An 18791-nucleotide genomic window follows, 5' to 3' on the forward strand; every position below is an offset into this window, starting at 1 on the left:
CACAGGGCTGACACGTAGAGACAGACCACCATTCACACTCACATTCACACCCACGGGACATTTAGAGTCAACAATGAACCTAACATACATGTCTTTGGACTGTGGGAGGAAACCTGAGCACCCAGAGTAAACCCACGCTAACACGGGGAGAACATGCTAACTCCACACAGAAGGGTTTGAACCTGCGACACTCTTGTTGTGAGGAGGCAGTGCTAACCACTGCACCACTGTGCCTTCCCGTAAATAAACATGAATTAATTCATTATTAAGATCAATTGTGAAAGCGTATCAGAGCTTAGAACATAATGATAGAAGTATATGATTTTTGGGTTGATACCATTTGTTACACAGATTTGGTGCTAAATTAAAAAAAAAATGTACCACTGGAGAATTGATCAAAATGATTAATAATCCCTCCAAAACACCACATTAAGACACCAAGACCTTGAGGAACACCGTAGAAAAAGCCATGCTGGGATTTGGGTTAAAAAACTTTTGACATTTGGAGATTTCTGCAAGAATTGCATTTTTCAGTGATTCTCCGTAGGTTTTTCTAGTTTCATATGATATCTGTAACTTCACTCGAGCTCTAAAACTGAACCTGCTCCAGCCTCTGAAACACAGTAAAGTCAGTCGGGATCACGGGTCTCAGGGGGTTCAATCAGTATTTCACTCTCTCAGTAGACGTGGAAGTCGACTCTTAACGCAGCAGCAGCTCTTCCTCTTCTGTTGGAGTCAGATCAGCTGGCTACTGCCGTCTAACATGAGCTCATACATGAGGCCACTCAGTGTCACGGCACACTTTGAATCTCCGGCTGTCTGCGTGGGTGTCTGCATGTCTGTTGGTGTGTGGAATATGTGTCCAGTAAAGCCGTGATCACACTACAGTCGGTGGTGTGTGTAAGCAGCCATGTTGCACATGTGCGCACTAGCAAACAAGATAGAAGAAGACTGGCTTCCTCTCCCTACGAACAGCGGCCGAGGCTTGTGGGTATCGTTTGAGGGAGACTGTTTAAAGACAAAAATTGAAATAGGAATACAGAACAGAGTAAAACACTTCCAGAATAGGGATGTTAATTATTTACTGTTTAACCAACATTAATAATTTTAACCTATTAATGCTAACGGTTAAAAGAAATTAAAAAAAATAGCTAAAATGCTGGGCAAAACTCAGAGGAGCAGCTCGTCACTTAAAGGAGAATAGCTGGTCCACCTTAACAGCCCACCTTAAGAGAATCTGAGCCGGAGTTACAGATACAGGAAGTTGGCTCGGAGGAGTAGTAGTGTTTATTCACCGACAAATAAACTGTACATACACTGCTACACTTACGTTCACAGCTAGAACGCCACCAAATGAACGTGCAGTAGTAGTTTAGCTCTGAGAATATCTAGTGAATATCTAGTGGACGTTTGTGCAGAAATAACTGCTGCAGCTCCTCCAGACCAACAGAGGTTTCCCGTGTCTTGTGAAGTGACGGGGCTCCGCAGAGAGAAACGTTATCGTCTCCGATCAAAACTCCGGTGTCTCCCCTGTTCCCTCCGGCCGCGGTCGGGAGGCTGAGGCAGGAAAAGCCAACACTAGGATCAGCATTGATTCATGGAGAGACCTTCGTCTGGTCAGCTTTTACCACTGACTTTCTGGAGTGCTGCCATATTATTTGACTTTATTAACAACCATCAGTAAAAATATTAAAGTTTAGAGAAAATCAATCAACAAAAATAATAATAAATTAAATATATATTTACAATCATAAATGCTAAGATAGATGTACATACGTCCTTAAATTAGGGCTGTCAATCAATTAAAATATTTAAGCGCAATTAATAGCATGATTGTCCATATTTAATCACGATTAATCACAAATTAATCACATATTTTGTATCTGTTCAAAATGTACCTTAAAGGGAGATTAGTCAGGTATTTAATACTCTTATCAACATGGGAGTTGACAAATATGCAAATATGTATATATTTATTATTGTAAATCAATTATCAACACAAAACAATGACAGATATTGTCCAGAAACCCTCACAGGTACTGCATTTAGCATAAAACAATATGCTCAAATCATAACATGGTAAACTGCAGCCCAACAGGCAACAACAGCTGTCAGTGTGTCAGTGTGCTGACTTGACTATGACTTGCCCCAAACTGCATGTGATTATCATAAAGTGGGCATGTCTGTAAAGGGGAGACTCGTGGGTACCCATGGAACCCATTTACATTCACTGATTTGGAGGTCAGAGGTCAAGAGACTCCTTTGAAAATGAACATGACAGTTTTTCCTCGACAACATTTAGCGTAAATTCGGAGGCTTATTGAACCTCCTTTGCGATAAAACAGCATATCCACTCTAGCTTTAAAACGGAGCCCACTACAAGCTCTGAAAGATGCGTTAATGCGTTCATGCGTTAAAATGAATTTGCATGAACATATTATTATGTTATTATCGCGTTCTAGTTTTAACGCAGAAAAAGAATATTAGGTTTTTCTGTTTCGTTAGGTTTGTTGCTGGTATGTAAAGGCCTTTAGAATAACTGGGAGTTTGATAGTTCATCATGAACCCTCAACATGTCTTGAAAAATATTATTTACTGTATGACGTACGGTACCTTTTAGTTTCTCCATTGTTAACTTTAATTCAACCACCAGAAACATATTCTTCATATCTCCTCTGCGATGACCGAATCGTGTTCTCTGCAGTCGTTTTACAAGCCTCGACCGAATGTTGACTTGTTTTGAAGCGGAAGCCGAGCACGAGGGAAGATCTCTTGAATATTTAATGGTAGTTCGACCCTCCACTTCACATAAGTGCATCGCTGTGAGAACATCCCTTTACTTTCCCCCTCGCATTAACCCTCTCAGCTGAGGCACTGACGAGAAGTCAGCTCCACTTAGAGAAGGACGGACTGACGGTCACAGCACTGACCGCAGCCGTTCACAGGAGAAGTGATGTGTGAAGAACGAGAAAAGACAAGTTCAAACCCAGTTTACGCGCTCACAGCTGACCAATCACAGCGTGAGGTGGACCTGAATGTCACCTCGTTGGTTTCGTAATGTCACAGAAAGTGTTGGACGGGAGATGCAGTGTAATGTGGGATCTAATATCCACAAACCACTCGCACTGTGATCACGATCATCGGTAGGGATGGGTATCATTAAGGTTTTAATGGCACTACTAGTCTTACCGATACTGCTTATCGAACCGGTACTCTTAACGGTTCTTTTTGTTGTTTTTTTAAGAGAAAAAATTAAACAAATATATAACATTATTAACATTGCTTTACTTTGTCATATATACTGTATTTAAATGAACATTTGATTAGCAACTGCAACAGCTTTGTTTTGAACAAATCACTGATAATGTCATAATTATAATAATGTAACATAAATAAATATGGACTGTGCTGCGCTAACTAGCTCTCCTTCTGCCCATTTCAACACAGATTTTTTCACAATGTAGCATTATCAGAGACGTTTTCTACCGTCCCCGGGACAACGGGACACCCCGCCGTTAGTCTCGACCCCTGATCCCCGGTCCTGACAGTACCTGCAGTACTGTAAAAAAAACAACAACACGTTTTCAGAATTTTGGCATCAACTTAGTATCAACGTGTCAGTTCTCATGACATCCCTAAACCCTAAACAACACTAAACTCTGCCCAGCTGGCACTCATGTTTCCACTGTTGTCTTCCAGCAACATGTCACCTCGCGAGATTTCAGAACAATAATTCTCCTTGTGTGGGACTCTTTCTATAATGTCAGACACTTATAATGACAACCAGAGTCTGTCATGGCAAAAACAAGCACTTTTAGTGGACAGAGGCAAAAATGCGTAAAGACATCTATAAAGAAAAGAATACAGAAATAAATAAGTTTGGGGGTGAAATGCAAAGGGGAAATTGGGCAGAGATAAATAAATACATAATAAATACATACATTTAAAAATGAATACAAAAAAATAAATAAATAAATTAAAAAAAAAAAAAATAATAATATAAAATAAATGCAAAAATAAAATAATAAATGCATAAATAAATACATTTAAAAATTATTTTAAAAATATAAATAAATGCATAAATGTATGATTACATAAATAAATACATATATTTAAAAATAAATACAAAATAAATGAAAAAAATAAGTAAATAAATAAATAAATGAAAAACAAATGCATAAATAAATAAATAATAAGTAAATGATGCAAAAATAAATACATGAATAAATAAATACATTTAAAAAATAATAAAAAATAAATAAATAAATAAAAGGGAAAAGTTAAACAGGAGTAAATAAATAAGGGAATTGATACAAAGATTTAAAAACAAAATTAAGCAAATGTCACATTTTATCAATTAATGAATTCATTTATTATATATTTTTATATTATTTTGCTATATACAGTATAATGATATATTTATTAATTTTTTCAAGTCATTTATTTATTTATTTATTCATTTATTTTTTATATTGGCAGGTTCCGACTTCAGTGAAGTTCTGCAGCTTGTTTTTTACTACGTGGATGTTTGTTGTTTTTATTCCCTACAGTATCATATCACACCGTATCTTTAAAAAGGGGGAATCATCACCAGAGGGGTTCACAGCTGTTATTCTCCAGAGTCTTTGTTTCTCCTGTGCAGTAAACTGATGTGTGTAGAGTTTCTTAATAAAGTGTGAAAAAATCCTCCCTCTGTGTCTCAGAACCCCCCCCTTCCTGGCACATCAGCCCTGTGTGGGCTGTTAGACATCAGAATAACGGCCTAACCCCCTTCACAGGATCTGCATCACCATCAGTGATTCCCAGCGGTTATTTATGGCTGCAGAGGATCTTCTGTGACGTTCAGTGATATCGCGTTGATTTGAATAATAGCATGAAGGTAACACAGGATATGAACAGGGGGGATTAATGATCCATCGTTATGTGTGTGTGTGGGTTGGTCCTGTTTAAAGGTGTTTTATTTCCCCTTCTTACATCCTATCAGACACATTCAGAGCTGTTGAAGTGAAGCAAACAGCAGGACTCGTGTTTATACTGTGAACTGATTACATCATGTGTTTAGTCTACTTATGAGATCACTTTGTGTTCTCTCAGACATGAAGGAAAGGAAATAGTTTCACTCCTTCTTGGATATTTAAAGGATCTGTTCAGACAGAACATGAGGGGATTTTAGAGGTGATGCATTTGCATATAATATCAATGAAAAGACGCGATTAGATGAAACATTGCCTGGGTCGGGGCAAATGTTCCACCAGGCGTGTTTTGGGGCATACGGTCTCTGAGATATTTGATTTTTTTTTGTTTCTGTTTCTGAGTTGAAACTAAATCTCTGCATTCATTTTCCCAGCTGACTGTGTTCTGTCTGAATGGGTTAAACCACCTGGATGTGTTCTGTCTGAATGGGTTAAATCACCTGGATGTGTTCTGTCTGAATGGGTTAAATCACCTGACTGTGTTCTGTTTGAATGGGTTAAATCACCTGACTGTGTTCTGTCTGAATGGGTTAAACCTCTTCACTGTGTTCTGTCTGAATGGGTTAAACCACCTGGATGTGTTCTGTCTGAATGGGTTAAATCACCTGGATCTGTTCTGTCTGAATGGGTTAAATCACCTGACTGTGTTCTGTCTGAATGGGTTAAACCACCTGGATCTGTTCTGTCTGAATGGGTTAAACCACCTCCCTGTGTTCTGTCTGAATGGGTTAACCCACCTGGATCTGTTCTGTCTGAATGGGTTAAACCACCTGGATCTGTTCTGTCTGAATGGGTTAAACCACCTGGATCTGTTCTGTCTGAATGGGTTAAACCACCTGAATCTGTTCTGTCTGAATGGGTTAACCCACCTGGATCTGTTCTGTCTGAATGGGTTAAACCACCTGACTGCGCCATGCTGGTCTGGTCTATAGCTTGGAGCCATAAAGCCGTGCCGGTCTGGTCTATAGCTTGAGCCATAAGCCGTGCCAGTCTGGTCTATAGCCTGGAGACATAAAGCCGTGCCGGTCTGGTCTATAGCTTGGAGCCATAAAGCCGTGCCGGTCTGGTCTATAGCTTGGAGCCATAAAGCCGTGCCAGTCTGGTCTATAGCCTGGAGACATAAAGCCGTGCCGGTCTGGTCTATAGCTTGGAGCCATAAAGCCGTGCCGGTCTGGTCTATAGCTTGGAGCCATAAAGCCGAGCCGGTCTGGTCTATAGCCTGGAGACATAAAGCCATGCTGGTCTGGTCTATAGCCTGGAGACATAAAGCCATGCTGCGGGCTTTGGCTCTCTATAGCAGATTTTATAGCAGAAATAGCAGATTTTGCACACCAACGACAAATGCCTGATGCTTTCAAAAAGTAAACAATAAAGTATTTTCTATTCTATCATTACCTTTTGATGACATTTAGTAATGTTTGAAGACACAGAAGCCACTCAGGAAGGATAGTTGTGATATTATAACGTGTTGACGGTGGTTTAAACACCTACATGCCTCCTGCTGGTGAACATATCAGCCCTTTTGCAGCATTTAGCGACACTTTCCTGCAGTTCTCTCTTTTTTAATGCGCTCCCTCTCAGCTCCCTTATTTATCTCGACACCGCTCGGCCTCGTGCACTGACTGATGCGTACGTGCACGCGGCCAATCACGTATGAGGACGGGGAGGCATATTGTCTTAAAGGACCGAAAAGTGAATCTGTTGTTCTTGTGTGAGACCCAATGACCATAATGTTCCATAAGCAGAGGTTAGAAAAATTAAATAGCATCTAGAGTTTACAGATTTGGAAATAATTCTCATTCCTACACATGGATGGAAACAGCTTTGAAATGGAGCTTTAAATGAGGCAGAACCATTCAGCCTAGCTTCATGATTTTCTCATTCAAATCATCTTTTTTCATGGAGACAATAACCACGGCATGATTATGATGTTGATGAAGATGATGGTGACAGCAGTGAAGGTGGTGATGATGGCAATGAAACGACCAAACAAGGAGGTGTTGATGTTAATGGACAAACATGTGGTTTTATTTATGCTTTTACTAGATATCAGAAATGATCTCATGTGACACAATGGTCCAAACACACAGTCTGATCCTCTGCTCTGTATTAGTAGAAATAACATGATGTTCTCCTTTGTGCTACATCTGTCTCTCTTATATAAAGCTAGAGAGTATATGAAATCTACGTGGTATCGAGTATTAAGTATACAGTATTATTATCAATACAGTCCCTGGACAAAATCAATTGGACTCCATTTATCAGCCTTAAAAGTAATGTACAACTTGCAGGAACTAACTGTTGTTGCTGTATTCATGTTCCGTTGTTTTATTCCGTCCAAAAGAATATTTATTGGAGATGTTTGTTTTTTTCTGTCAGTAACCTGCTACCACTGTGACAAGCCATCTGAAATCATCTCTGCATCATCTGGCTGTCATTTTGCGGACAGGGACGAGACACCTCCCTCCCGATCTGATGCTAAAACCAAACTCGGGTGCCGATTCGATATGTATTGCAATTTTTAAGTATTGCTGTTCTACGAGTATTGCGATTCAATATTGCAATTTATTGCGATTTTTGTTAACTTTTTTTTATCACTAAACTATGGGGACTCTTTGGAAAATCTCTAAATGAATCCAGTAAAAATGTTTGATTTTCAGCATGTATGTGGTCAGAGATGTCCTGAAGTCAAATATATCAGTCATTGTCAGGAATTATTTATTACATTTTTTATCCAGCAACCCAAAAATCAAAGAATGAAGACATTTCCCTCACAGATAGTGGTATTTTCTTTTTAATTTATAATGTTTAATACTTCTGCTGAATATAATCCATCAATCTTATTTCCATAGATGTATTTTGTATATACAGTTCCCTTTGTTAACACCTTATTTTGAAAAGCGGACGTAGTCCCACGTGTCTACTTCCTCTAACTTCTCCAAGGTGGTCTCTAGCTCTCCCGTCAGCTCCGTTCTCTTTATCCATCCATGGTCAGCTCCATCGGGGCCGTTTGAATGCAGAGAACAGAAATGTCAGTATATGGGTGCTCTACAGTTGTAGCGTCGGCCCATTTGACCACGGAGAAGAGAGCGACGGCCGGCTCGACCGCAACGTTACCGCGATATGATAACGTTTCCTGTCCGTGACAGAGTTAGCATGCATCTTTAGCCGTGATGTCTAGCTCTGCTTTTCCTGCAATGTGTGAAACCCAAAGTGTTTCCATCCTTTACTGGATGTGTAGTGTTTACCACGCTGGATTTAACATGGGAGGGTGCAGGTCGTATCCATGCTGACCCTCCAACGGTTTAGACTTTCTGAGGTTTGTTTTGGTAGACGGATACAGAACGGATATGACGTCATGTTACTCAGACTACCACAATAAAAGCGGTAACTTCCTTCTACCTCCACATAGACTCATTGGAAGCAAATATATCGACTCTGGCATTAAAACATCTGTTTAAAACTCGTAAAAAAAAAAGAATTGCAATACATAGGGGAATTGATTTTTTCCCCCCACTCCATCATGTTGTCAACAACTACAGACTACTACTACTACTACAACTACTACTACTACAACTACTACTACTACTACTACTACTACTACAACTACTACAACTACTACTACTACAACTACTACTACTACTACTAATACTACTACTGCAACTACTACAACTACTACTACTACTACTACTAATACTACTACTACTACTACTACTACTACTACTACTACTACTGCAACTACTGCAACTACTACTACTACTGCAACTACTACAACTACTGCAACTACTACAACTACTACTACTACTACTAATACTACTACTGCAACTACTACAACTACTAATACTACTACTACTACTACTACTACTACAACTACTACTACTACTACTAATACTACTACTGCAACTACTACTACTACTACAACTACTACTACTACTACTATTACTACTACTACTACTATTACTACTGCAGAAAGATTAACTGAGTATCTTCATTGTGAAGCTTTTACTTTTTGTTAGTTGGAAAGAAACAAAATCATATTTGATATTTTCCAGCAGAATTTGTTCTGATAATTCAGTGAAGTTGTTGTTGAATGTTTGGAGAACTGTCAGCTGAGTTTATTCACCTGGTCCAGACTGAATGTGGCTGTACGGATACATGCACACACACACACACACACAGACACACTCTTTACACTGTCACATCTCAGTAGCAATAAGAAGGCAGACGTTCACCTGGACAGTCCAGATACAGAGGTTTATTACACACAGGTAAAGACAGGAAGGAGGGGTCGGGGCAGTGTGAGGGGGGGGGGGATGCAGTGAATACAGTGAAGAAGAAGACAGTCAAAACTAAACATGTCCTGATTGTCCCGTCAGTCCTGCCAAAGCTTCATCCCCACATTATTGTCTCAGACAGAGTGAGTAAAAAGAGGAGCATTAAAACGTTCCACCGTCTCCAACTCACCAAACAACGGTCCCTCCTCTGCGACATTTTATTAATTTATTTATTTCCCTTTTGTTTTCCTGAACTTGTGTTCTGACTGATGATGACAGTAATCATTTTTCCAGGGGAGAGGAGGAGGAGGAGGAGGAGGAGGAGGAGGAAGGAGGGGGATACGAGTTCAAACCTTATCCTTTAAATCTATTTTTACTGGCTAAAAGCTCCTCTTCTTCTTCTCTAGCTTGTCTACTCTAACATGTTTCACATTGTGACAGAGCTACACTACGCAGGTTGGGTTGGCTCTAATCAACTGACTGGAAAACAAAAAAGAAAGGAAACACTAAAAAGCTCTACAAAAAGATCTGTTCTCTATATCTCTGTACGAGACAAGAAGGCATCTGCAGCAAATGTTTATTAAAGGTACAAGCCGTGCTTAAAGGGACAGCAGCAGTCCGTGCTCATCGCGGTGGCAGGATAAAAACATCCCTGACGTCCTTTGAACTGCATCTCAAACACAGTTTCCTCGCTCACCGACTTGAGGCTGTGTTCGCAGCTCCTCCACTAAGTTCATAATCGTTCTATTTTTGGTCTGTTTATAATTCTGACAGGTATGTACTGTCCTCCCTACATCTCTCTTTCCAGTGTGTTCTCCGTGAGCACCGTACCTACCCTGTCAGTCTGCCTGAGCCCGTCCCGTCACAGTGCATTGGTTCATGGCTGTCTGTGGGGCTTAGTGGGGGCAAGACCTGGGCAAACAGCAATATATGGTTAACAGTATTCAATCTCTTCAAATTGCACTTCAGTTTTTTATCAGGCTGTTGCAAAAGAAAAGAGACATTTTGAAAGTCCAGTATGGGATTACTGGTTTGTTCAGGTCTGGTGCTGGGTGCAGTGGGAGGTGGTCTGGTGCTGGGTGCAGTGGGAGGTGGTGAGGAGGTAACGGAGAAGCAGAGGAAGGAGTGAGTGAGAGGGGATGATAGTGCCAGTACTGTCTCTCTCGCGCTCTCTGTTAGTCCCGTTGCTATGGCAACATGATGGGAGTGTCTGAGAACATGGAGATGATGGAGTCTGTCTCCCTCGCCCTCTGCTGAGATTGGTTGTGGAGCTTTGAGTGCTGCTCTGCCCCTAGCAGTAAACCTGGACCCAAATGTCCTCCCGCCCCGCCCTGAGTCTGCCGTTCTGCTGCTCTCTGATTGGCTCCAGAAAGACCACATGCTTGTTAGTAACTGACCTTAGCGGCCCGGGCCCCTCGGTGGTCGCTGGCGGGGTAGGGGTGAGGATGGAGGACTGGACGGTCTCGTTCCCCTGGCTCGGGGTGGCCGTGGCCGGGGTCGGGGCCTTCAGGCAGGGGGGGCAGCGGCAGGGCGTCAGAAAAGAGGTACAAGAGGAACCAGCCCCAGCTCACCACGCAGCCCAGCAGGGTTGGTGAATCCGGTGTTGAACGGCTCGTGAGCTCGCCGTCGTGGTGCAGCACCACGGTCACGTTGACCTCCCGCGTCTCGTTGCGCTGCCAGCCGCTGATCCAGGGACAATGCCACCAGTAGATGCCGGAGTCCTCTGCGCGCGCCGCCACGATCTCCAAGCTGCCGTTGGGGAACATCTTTATGATCGTTGTTCCCGTCGGCACCACGTACTCCTGATTGGGTGACACCCAGAGAAAGGTCACGTGCTGTCCGGCGAGCGTATGGTCACACAGTGCAGCAGCACCGCTTCCCTGGCATTCACTGAAATACTGCTATTCTGCTCTCTCAGACCCTGACTCATCACAGTCAAGTTGCATTTTTCAAAGTAGCGGCCATGTTGGAAGAAACGCAGGTGCCTCTCTGGATCCCGTAGACCAGACAAGTGTGCTGTTGTCGGAAGTCTGTCACGGAGGTGAAGTTCTCTGTTCCCAGTGCCGGAACAATCCGTACATGGAGCACTCACACACCAGGAGTTGTTGTGAAGGTAGAGTCTCTCTGCAATGACATGGGTAAGTTTGTTATGTCCTCCAGGGTAGTTTGGGCAGGCGGTTTGAGGACAGGTCCAGCATGGACAGGTGAGGGTGGCTGTGCTCTGGATGGAAAAGAGGGGGAAGTCAGTGAGGCCGGTTATGACTGAGGTAGGCCTTGCGGAGCTGCCCAGTCCGGCCAGAGCATCTGCTCTCTACGCGGATAATACGGTTTGTTGAACAGCAGCAGTTCCTCCAATCCCGGGAAGATCCAGAAATAATGCCGCTCCAAAACTTGAAGGCTGATTGGACGACAGGTCCAGGTGTCTGAGCAGAGTCCCGAGGTGTTTCGGAACGCCCCCGGTTTGAATAGTGGCCAGCTGGTTGTTCGCTAACCGATAACGTCTCCAATCGATAAAGTCCTTCGAAGCCACCCCCGTCCAACCGCTCGATCCGGTTGTGGCTGAGGTCCAGAGTGACCAGTGGAGACGGGCATCTCTCTGGGACCTGATCCAGACCGGCGTCGGTGCAGCTGAGGATGTCCGAGGCACAGAGGCACCCGCCCGCCTGGGAGGAGCCCTGAGACAGACAGATGGTGGCCTGGACCGGGCTCAGCTGGGGGAGGCTGGAAGACAAACCAACAGGACGCAACAGACCACCACGACGGCGATGCTGCTGTAACTGCTGGTGCCACCACACCCTGCAGAAAAAACACTGCTCACCAGCTACGTACAGGCATGATGCCACAGCAGGCTGTGGGCATCAGCAGCCAGAGATCTGTTTATAGTCTTCTCTTTGTTATCTCTGTTACTAGCTAACCTTTTTATACATGTGTTTCACATCCTTCATGCAAGCAGGGACTCATCTCATTTTGACTTTTAATACTAAAAGACTTCTGACAAACTAACACATGAGACTGTGAGTACTTGTTTTTCATTTTTATCTTCTTCCAGGTCCTTTTACATATGGAGCTAATGTCTCTTCTGCTTCCTGCTGCAGGCAGATAATCAAATATAATAATATAGTGTCAATGTTGAAAACCCCTCAGTCTCTAAGACAGAGTTTGTAGTTAAGACGCAGGGCACAAACACAAACGCCACTGTAATGCACGCTCGCTCGCCGGGTTTCAATTACTTTCCAGCTCGCACTGCGGTGCGGTCGTTTATTTTGTGAAACCCGGTTAATGTTGAACGAGGCGATCGCATCCGCGTCCGCTTGCCGGCGCGGCAGCCATCTGGAGAGGGCAAACCAAGAAAAAAATAAATAAAAAGAGGGTGGCTACAGAACAAACGGCAGAGTTTGTGAGTCCAGGTGTGCCGCTGTAAACAAACAATCCATTCTGCTCAGGTGATTCCTGTTCAGCGGGGTTGAACAAAATCCACTCTTTACCAGAAGTATTTTGGAAAAAGATAAGTCGATATGTGATATATATGCACAGTCAAAGTTTTTTTAAAAGTCATCCAGGTGTTGTGAAAAGTGGAAAAAGTGAGGAGGTGCAGGTACGTCGTGGTGTTAAAATATTCTCCCTTGTTGTCGTCGGTTTTATTCCAGTCGGAGGAGACATTGTGAAGAGCGTTCAGCAGGACTTTCCTCTCACCTCTCGGCGATCCATTTAGCCCATAACTGCACCTTTGTACTCCAACACCAGACAGATGTCCTGATCGGTATATCCTGTGCCTCTATCTGCAGCTCCTCTGCTTTTGATTCCTCGTTTAGCTTCATGTGGGAACATCGTTGTCAGAAGATGTAAACAGACCAGCCTCAGGATGTGCTTTTTTTTCCCTCCAAACACATCTTCAAGTTCCCACATGATCTCACTTTCTCTCCTCTTCACTCACAGGCAGCTCCTCTCATGATGGAGGAGCCCCGTCTTGTAGTGCAGCGTCCTCTATTGTTTCCACGCCAAGTCGGGTTTTGTGAATCACGGCCCCGGCTGTCTGCCGCCCACGGCCCGCCCCGAGTCGCAGATTAGATTTTCAAGAAGTCAGCATCCTGTCCACTTCACTTCACTTCTCTTCACTCGCAGGCAGCGGCAGCGCAGAACACTTGGAGGTTTCACACGCTGCTCCGTTGCTCTCGGTGTCTCTCTCCCTCGGCTGATCTGTACAACATGCAGCCGTTTCTTCTTCTTCTCGTTTCTTCTTTCCTTCAGCAGTGGGAGGATGAGAGATTTTCATGCAGAGGAGAAATCTGTTAAACATGCATGCTGTGAGCTCTTCCTTCTTTCTCTTTCTCCGAAAGCTCAGAAAAAGAAGGACACAGATGGAGGGAGAGAAGTTATTCCTTTCCCCAGACTGTGTGTGCATACATATATGTGTGTCCAGATTGGGAGGTTGAGCTGCGAGCTGCTTCCCGTTCTCTCACCCGCTCGCTCTCAGCTCAGCTGTGAGCTGTGTCTGCCTCCTCTGGTGCTTTCCCAGCTCCTCCTATCCTCTTCCTCTCCTCCGCTCTGGTTTAATCCTCCTCCTCCCCCCCCCCCCACCCCCCCCCCCCCCCCCCCCCCCCCCCCACCTACCCCTCTCTCATCTCTCTTTCTCTCTCTCATCCCCCCTCAGCATCATCCGCCACTCAGACCCTCCTCCTCCTCCTCCTCTTCCTGGTCTCGTCTTTTCTCTTTTTCTCTTTTTTCGCTTTCTATCTATTTCTGTTTCTGTTTCTGGCATATAAGACTTTGTTGTTTTCATCCTGTCTCTCTCTCTCTCCTCACCTGTCTCTCTCTCTCTCTCTCTGTCTCTGAGGCTTATGCTGCCACGTGTGAGGGGGATTCTGGAGGAAATCTGGTTGGCCATAGAGAGATGCACATGGAGAAGACATATCTCTGCAGACTTACAATCGTTGCTTTAAATCTAAATGGACATACACGCAAACAGACACATTTTTGTAATAGTTCTACATGGTTATTATCTAATAGCTTTAAAATACCACTTTTTCCACACATGGTTGCAGGTCAGTTTCTATAAATAATTATTGACAGGTGCAGGACATCATTCTTATCCCCATATTCATGATAACAAGTGCTGCAAGTATGATTATTGTACTTGAAGAATTCATGTTGTCAGCATGTCAGGACAGGTTTGTATTCATGTTCCCCAGAGGATGAATCCTCCCGACCTTTGGCATAATGTAAACATTTCTTTCCCTCGAAGGCTTGTGACCTTCATCAGGGTCATCATAAAACACATACATATGGTAACACTTTATATAACAATCATTTATAATGGTGAATGATAGTTTATTAAACTTAGTTTAATAGTTATTTTACTATTAAAGGGACGGTTTGTAAGAATCAGAATGTCTTGTTGACAGCGGAACCACCTGTGGCCGTGAAGTCACTAAAGTCAGCGTTGCTGTTGCTAGGCGCTTGTGCTCGCTCTATATAGACATGAACAAGCATCGCTCAAAACAGTGAGGTGACCCACGGGCAGCTAAAGCCAATATCACTCTATATTTCAGCTGCTTGGCAGTAATGTTAGCTGACCAGACGACAGGTCTCTCCATGAATCAATGCTGATCCTAGTGTTGGCTTTTTCCCGCCTCAGCCTCCCCGACCGCGGCCGGAGGGAACAGGGGAGACGCCAGAGTTTTTGATCGGAGATGATAACGTTCTCTCTGCGGAGCCCCGTCACTTCACAAGACACGGGAAACCTCTGTGGTCTGGAGGAGCTGCAGCAGTTATTTCTGCACAAACGTCCACTGTACATTCACTAGATATTCTCAGAGCTAAACTAACTCTTCTTGCAGTGTGGAGTGTGGGCACATGCACATGAGAGTGGAGCGAAAAGAGTGAGAACGAGCGCGTTGTGTGAGTAGAAGGCAGGCAGAGGAGCAGAGTACAGCAGAGACCTCCGGTCCTGGAGACCAAAGCTACGGTCTCACCCCGCGTCCTCTCGACCGCGGCCAACACTGTTTAACAGACGAGCTGGCACTAGATACAACACAAGAGGGTTGGTGCCTTCCGTGTAGTTTGTGTTGGAGTCCTGAGTCGGAACAGCGTAGTCACACGCGACGCGCACATTGGGACACATGGGACACCGACCTGCAATGATTTAGACGTGTAAGAACTTACAAATAGTCCCCAAAACAAACCGTGAAATGATAATTAATAATCGTTTACTAATTATTAGTAGTGCTATAATTTAAGTTATTTTATCATTAGTTTGTGTAATATGAAATAATTAGTATATAAATTCTGTATCATAGCTGATGAGAGACGATAACAGTTATATTCTGATTACATTAGTAAACTATTAATCATCGTTTATTATTGCACATATAACATTTTATATACTATATTAAGTATTTGTTAGTGAGTACTAAATGATTTGTAAACCCTGTAAGATATCGTAAAATATCTATAAACAGTACATAGATGAACGGACCAGAAACAGCAGTTATTAACCATTAACAAGTGTTACAAATATCTATCTATGATGTTTATAGATGTTTAAGAGACAATTTATTAAATGTTTAGAAATAATATAATAGATATGGAGCAGAACAAAAAACTGAAAATGTGAAAGCCAACCAATCATAGACATCCAGCCACATGTCAGCCATGTGGAGCTCACATATAGATGAGCTGGATATGGGGTCATGTGGCTTCAGGCCAATCCCCAGGGGAGTGTCCGATAAAGGACAGGAGTGACATCATATTTGGTCCGTTGGCAAGAGCAGTGCATCTAAAGGGGCAGCATGTTAGAGGTGTGCAGAGGAGGTGTTAACCCCATTTAGTGTGGCATACTTTTATTCTTTTTTTCTGAGAAAGTTCTGCATACTCAACCAGGTCGGCAGAAACAAACGTTGGCATTGTACATTCTGAAACGTTTCATGAATATCAGCTTCATATCACACTCGCAGAAACACTGTCACATGGTTAATGTTGAGAAATCAGGGCTGTCAATTGATTAAAATATTTAATTGTGATTAATCGCAAATGAATCACACTATTTTTTTTATCTGTTCTAAATTTCCCTTTAAGGGAGATTTGTCAAGTATTTAGTACTCTCATCAACATGGGAGTGGACAAATATGCTGCTTTATTTAAATGCATGTATATATATTTATTATTGGAAATCAATTAACAACACAAAACAATGACAGATATTGTCCAGAAACCCTCACAGGTACTGCATTTAGCATAAATAATATGCTCACATCATAACATGGCAAACTGCAGCCCAACAGGCAACAACAGCTGTCAGTGTGTCAGTGTGCTGACTTGACTATGACTTGCCCCAAACTGCATGTGATTATCATAAAGTGGGCATGTCTGTAAAGGGGAGACTCGTGGGTACCCATAGAACCCATTTTCAGGTCAAAGGACCCCTTTGAAAATGGCCATGACAGTTTTTCCTCGCCAAAATTTAGCATAAGTTTGGAGCGTTATTTAACCTCCTTTGCGAGCTAGTATGACATGGTTGGTACCATTGGATTCATCAGGTTTTATAGTTTCATATAATGCTACTATCTTCACTCTAGCTTTAAAACTGAGGCGCTACAACCTAAAAATATGAAGTTGAGTTAATGCGTTAAAGAAATTAAACTACTTGGTTATTGTTAGAAAAAACACCATGGTTTGTGTTGAAATAATAATGTAAGGTAACTACGTAGCGTAACTACGTAGCGTAACTACGTAGCGTAACTACGTCGCGTAACTACGTCGCGTAACTACATCGTAACTACGTAGCGTAACTACGTAGCGTAACTACGTAGCGCAACAACCCAGCGTAACAACGCAGCCTAACAACGCAGCGTAAAAACGTAACGTAACTACGTAACCTAACAACGTAGCCTAACAACATAGCCTAACAACAAAACAAGTGTAAATAAATGATGACCACCCTTAGCTGACTTCCTTGCTGGTTCCAGTTGTTATTGTACCACGTAGCTTTCACTAACTGTGCTGGTTATACAACGTCACCTGTTCTGACCGTACAGAGAAACGTCGTCACTCAACATATCTGTGGTTTGCAGAAATGTACGATGCCAACATGTTTCCCTGGTGACTGGGCTGGTATATACTACAAGTGTTGCTGGAGTTTTACCTCTTCACACCTTTTCCTTTCTACGTGCACCTTCGGAAGGAGGTGAAGTTGTACCGGAAATCCCTCTTTTCTCTTCTCCAAGTCGCCATGCAATGAAACTCATCACCAAATTGCAAACATGCGCCCTATTGATAATGTCCCAGTGTGAGATGACACTTGTTCCCCGTTTTGATCCCAAATTATAAGAATGATTCTTCTTTTTTTGATCTTTCAACCCGTCAGATCAGAATATTATATTTCTAGATATTATTCATATGGAGTGGTCAGCGTGCAGTTTCAGACATTAAGGAATGAATATTACGTATTGACATATTTATTATTATCCTCTGTCTTAATCTGATAACGGTTTGCTACCACAAACATGTGGATCTTCTTTATTATCGATTAAATGATATCTCTACCAACGGGCATCTCCATGGTAACAGAAAGTTTAAAGAGATTGAAATGTATCAAAGTTTATACCTTTTATTTAGTATCTCTTGGCATTACTGGCTATTGTAAAATTATAATCCATTAATATATTAAGGTTTAAATTTGATTATGCAATCTTAAATTGTGTTTTTAAAGAGGGAGTATTTTCTAGCTATTTGTGTGTATAAATGTCTCGTTTGCATAATTATTCTTGATAACCTTTATGTAACCTTTAATTACGCAGTTAAAGAAACAGGACGGAGCTTCAGACTCAGTTCAGTCATGAGCAGGTGGAATCCTCTTTAGTTTAGCTCAATGGCTGCTCAGTATACGTTGCTTTGATGACATATTGCTGTTGCATTTTTGAGTGAGTGAATGAGTGTTTTTTCTGCCTCATGAGTTTTTAGCAGGGACAAACCCATCGATGCTAACATAATATCATTGTGTATTGTAGACATCTCTGCGTTATATGTTGCTTATTTCTTTGCACAGCAAGCTGGTTAGAGTGTTCTCTACTCTTCTCAGCATGTCTTTATCTCTGACTAGTTACTTGGCATCTATGTCTCTAAACAGTAGCTGTAAACTCTTAAATATATACAGTATATGGCAGCCGCCTGATTCATGTAGATCCAGAGAATTGTTTGTTTCGGGGTCAAATCACAGACTCTGAAAATGTTTCTCATCCAAACTAAGCTGAGCCCCTTTGTTTCCACTAGGGATGTCACGAGAACCGATACTTCGGTACCAAGTCGATGCCAAAATTTAAAAAAAGAGACGGTACTCTTTTTCTACAGTACCGAAGGTCCCGTACGATGCCTGTAATGGTCGTCGGTAGGGATGTGACAGTGAGGAAATGTTCTCACCGGTTAATAAACTTGTGACAACACCGGTGTTACCGGTTACACCGGACATTTTACAAGAAAATATGACGGTCAACATGTGCAGAGCGCTGACTCTGATCTTTACCGTCGGTTGGCGGTGTGTCTGGCCTCT

The 18791-nt window shown here is 42.6% G+C and overlaps 1 protein-coding gene across 1 annotated transcript in view; it reads left to right on the forward strand.

Annotated features, from left to right (window-relative positions):
- LOC119498058 (E3 ubiquitin-protein ligase RNF123) overlaps positions 1–18791 on the forward strand; it is a 222629-nt gene that overhangs the window by 139860 nt on the left and 63978 nt on the right.

The sequence above is a fragment of the Sebastes umbrosus genome, chromosome 1, assembly GCF_015220745.1.
Source record: "Sebastes umbrosus isolate fSebUmb1 chromosome 1, fSebUmb1.pri, whole genome shotgun sequence".
NCBI lineage: Eukaryota > Metazoa > Chordata > Actinopteri > Perciformes > Sebastidae > Sebastes > Sebastes umbrosus.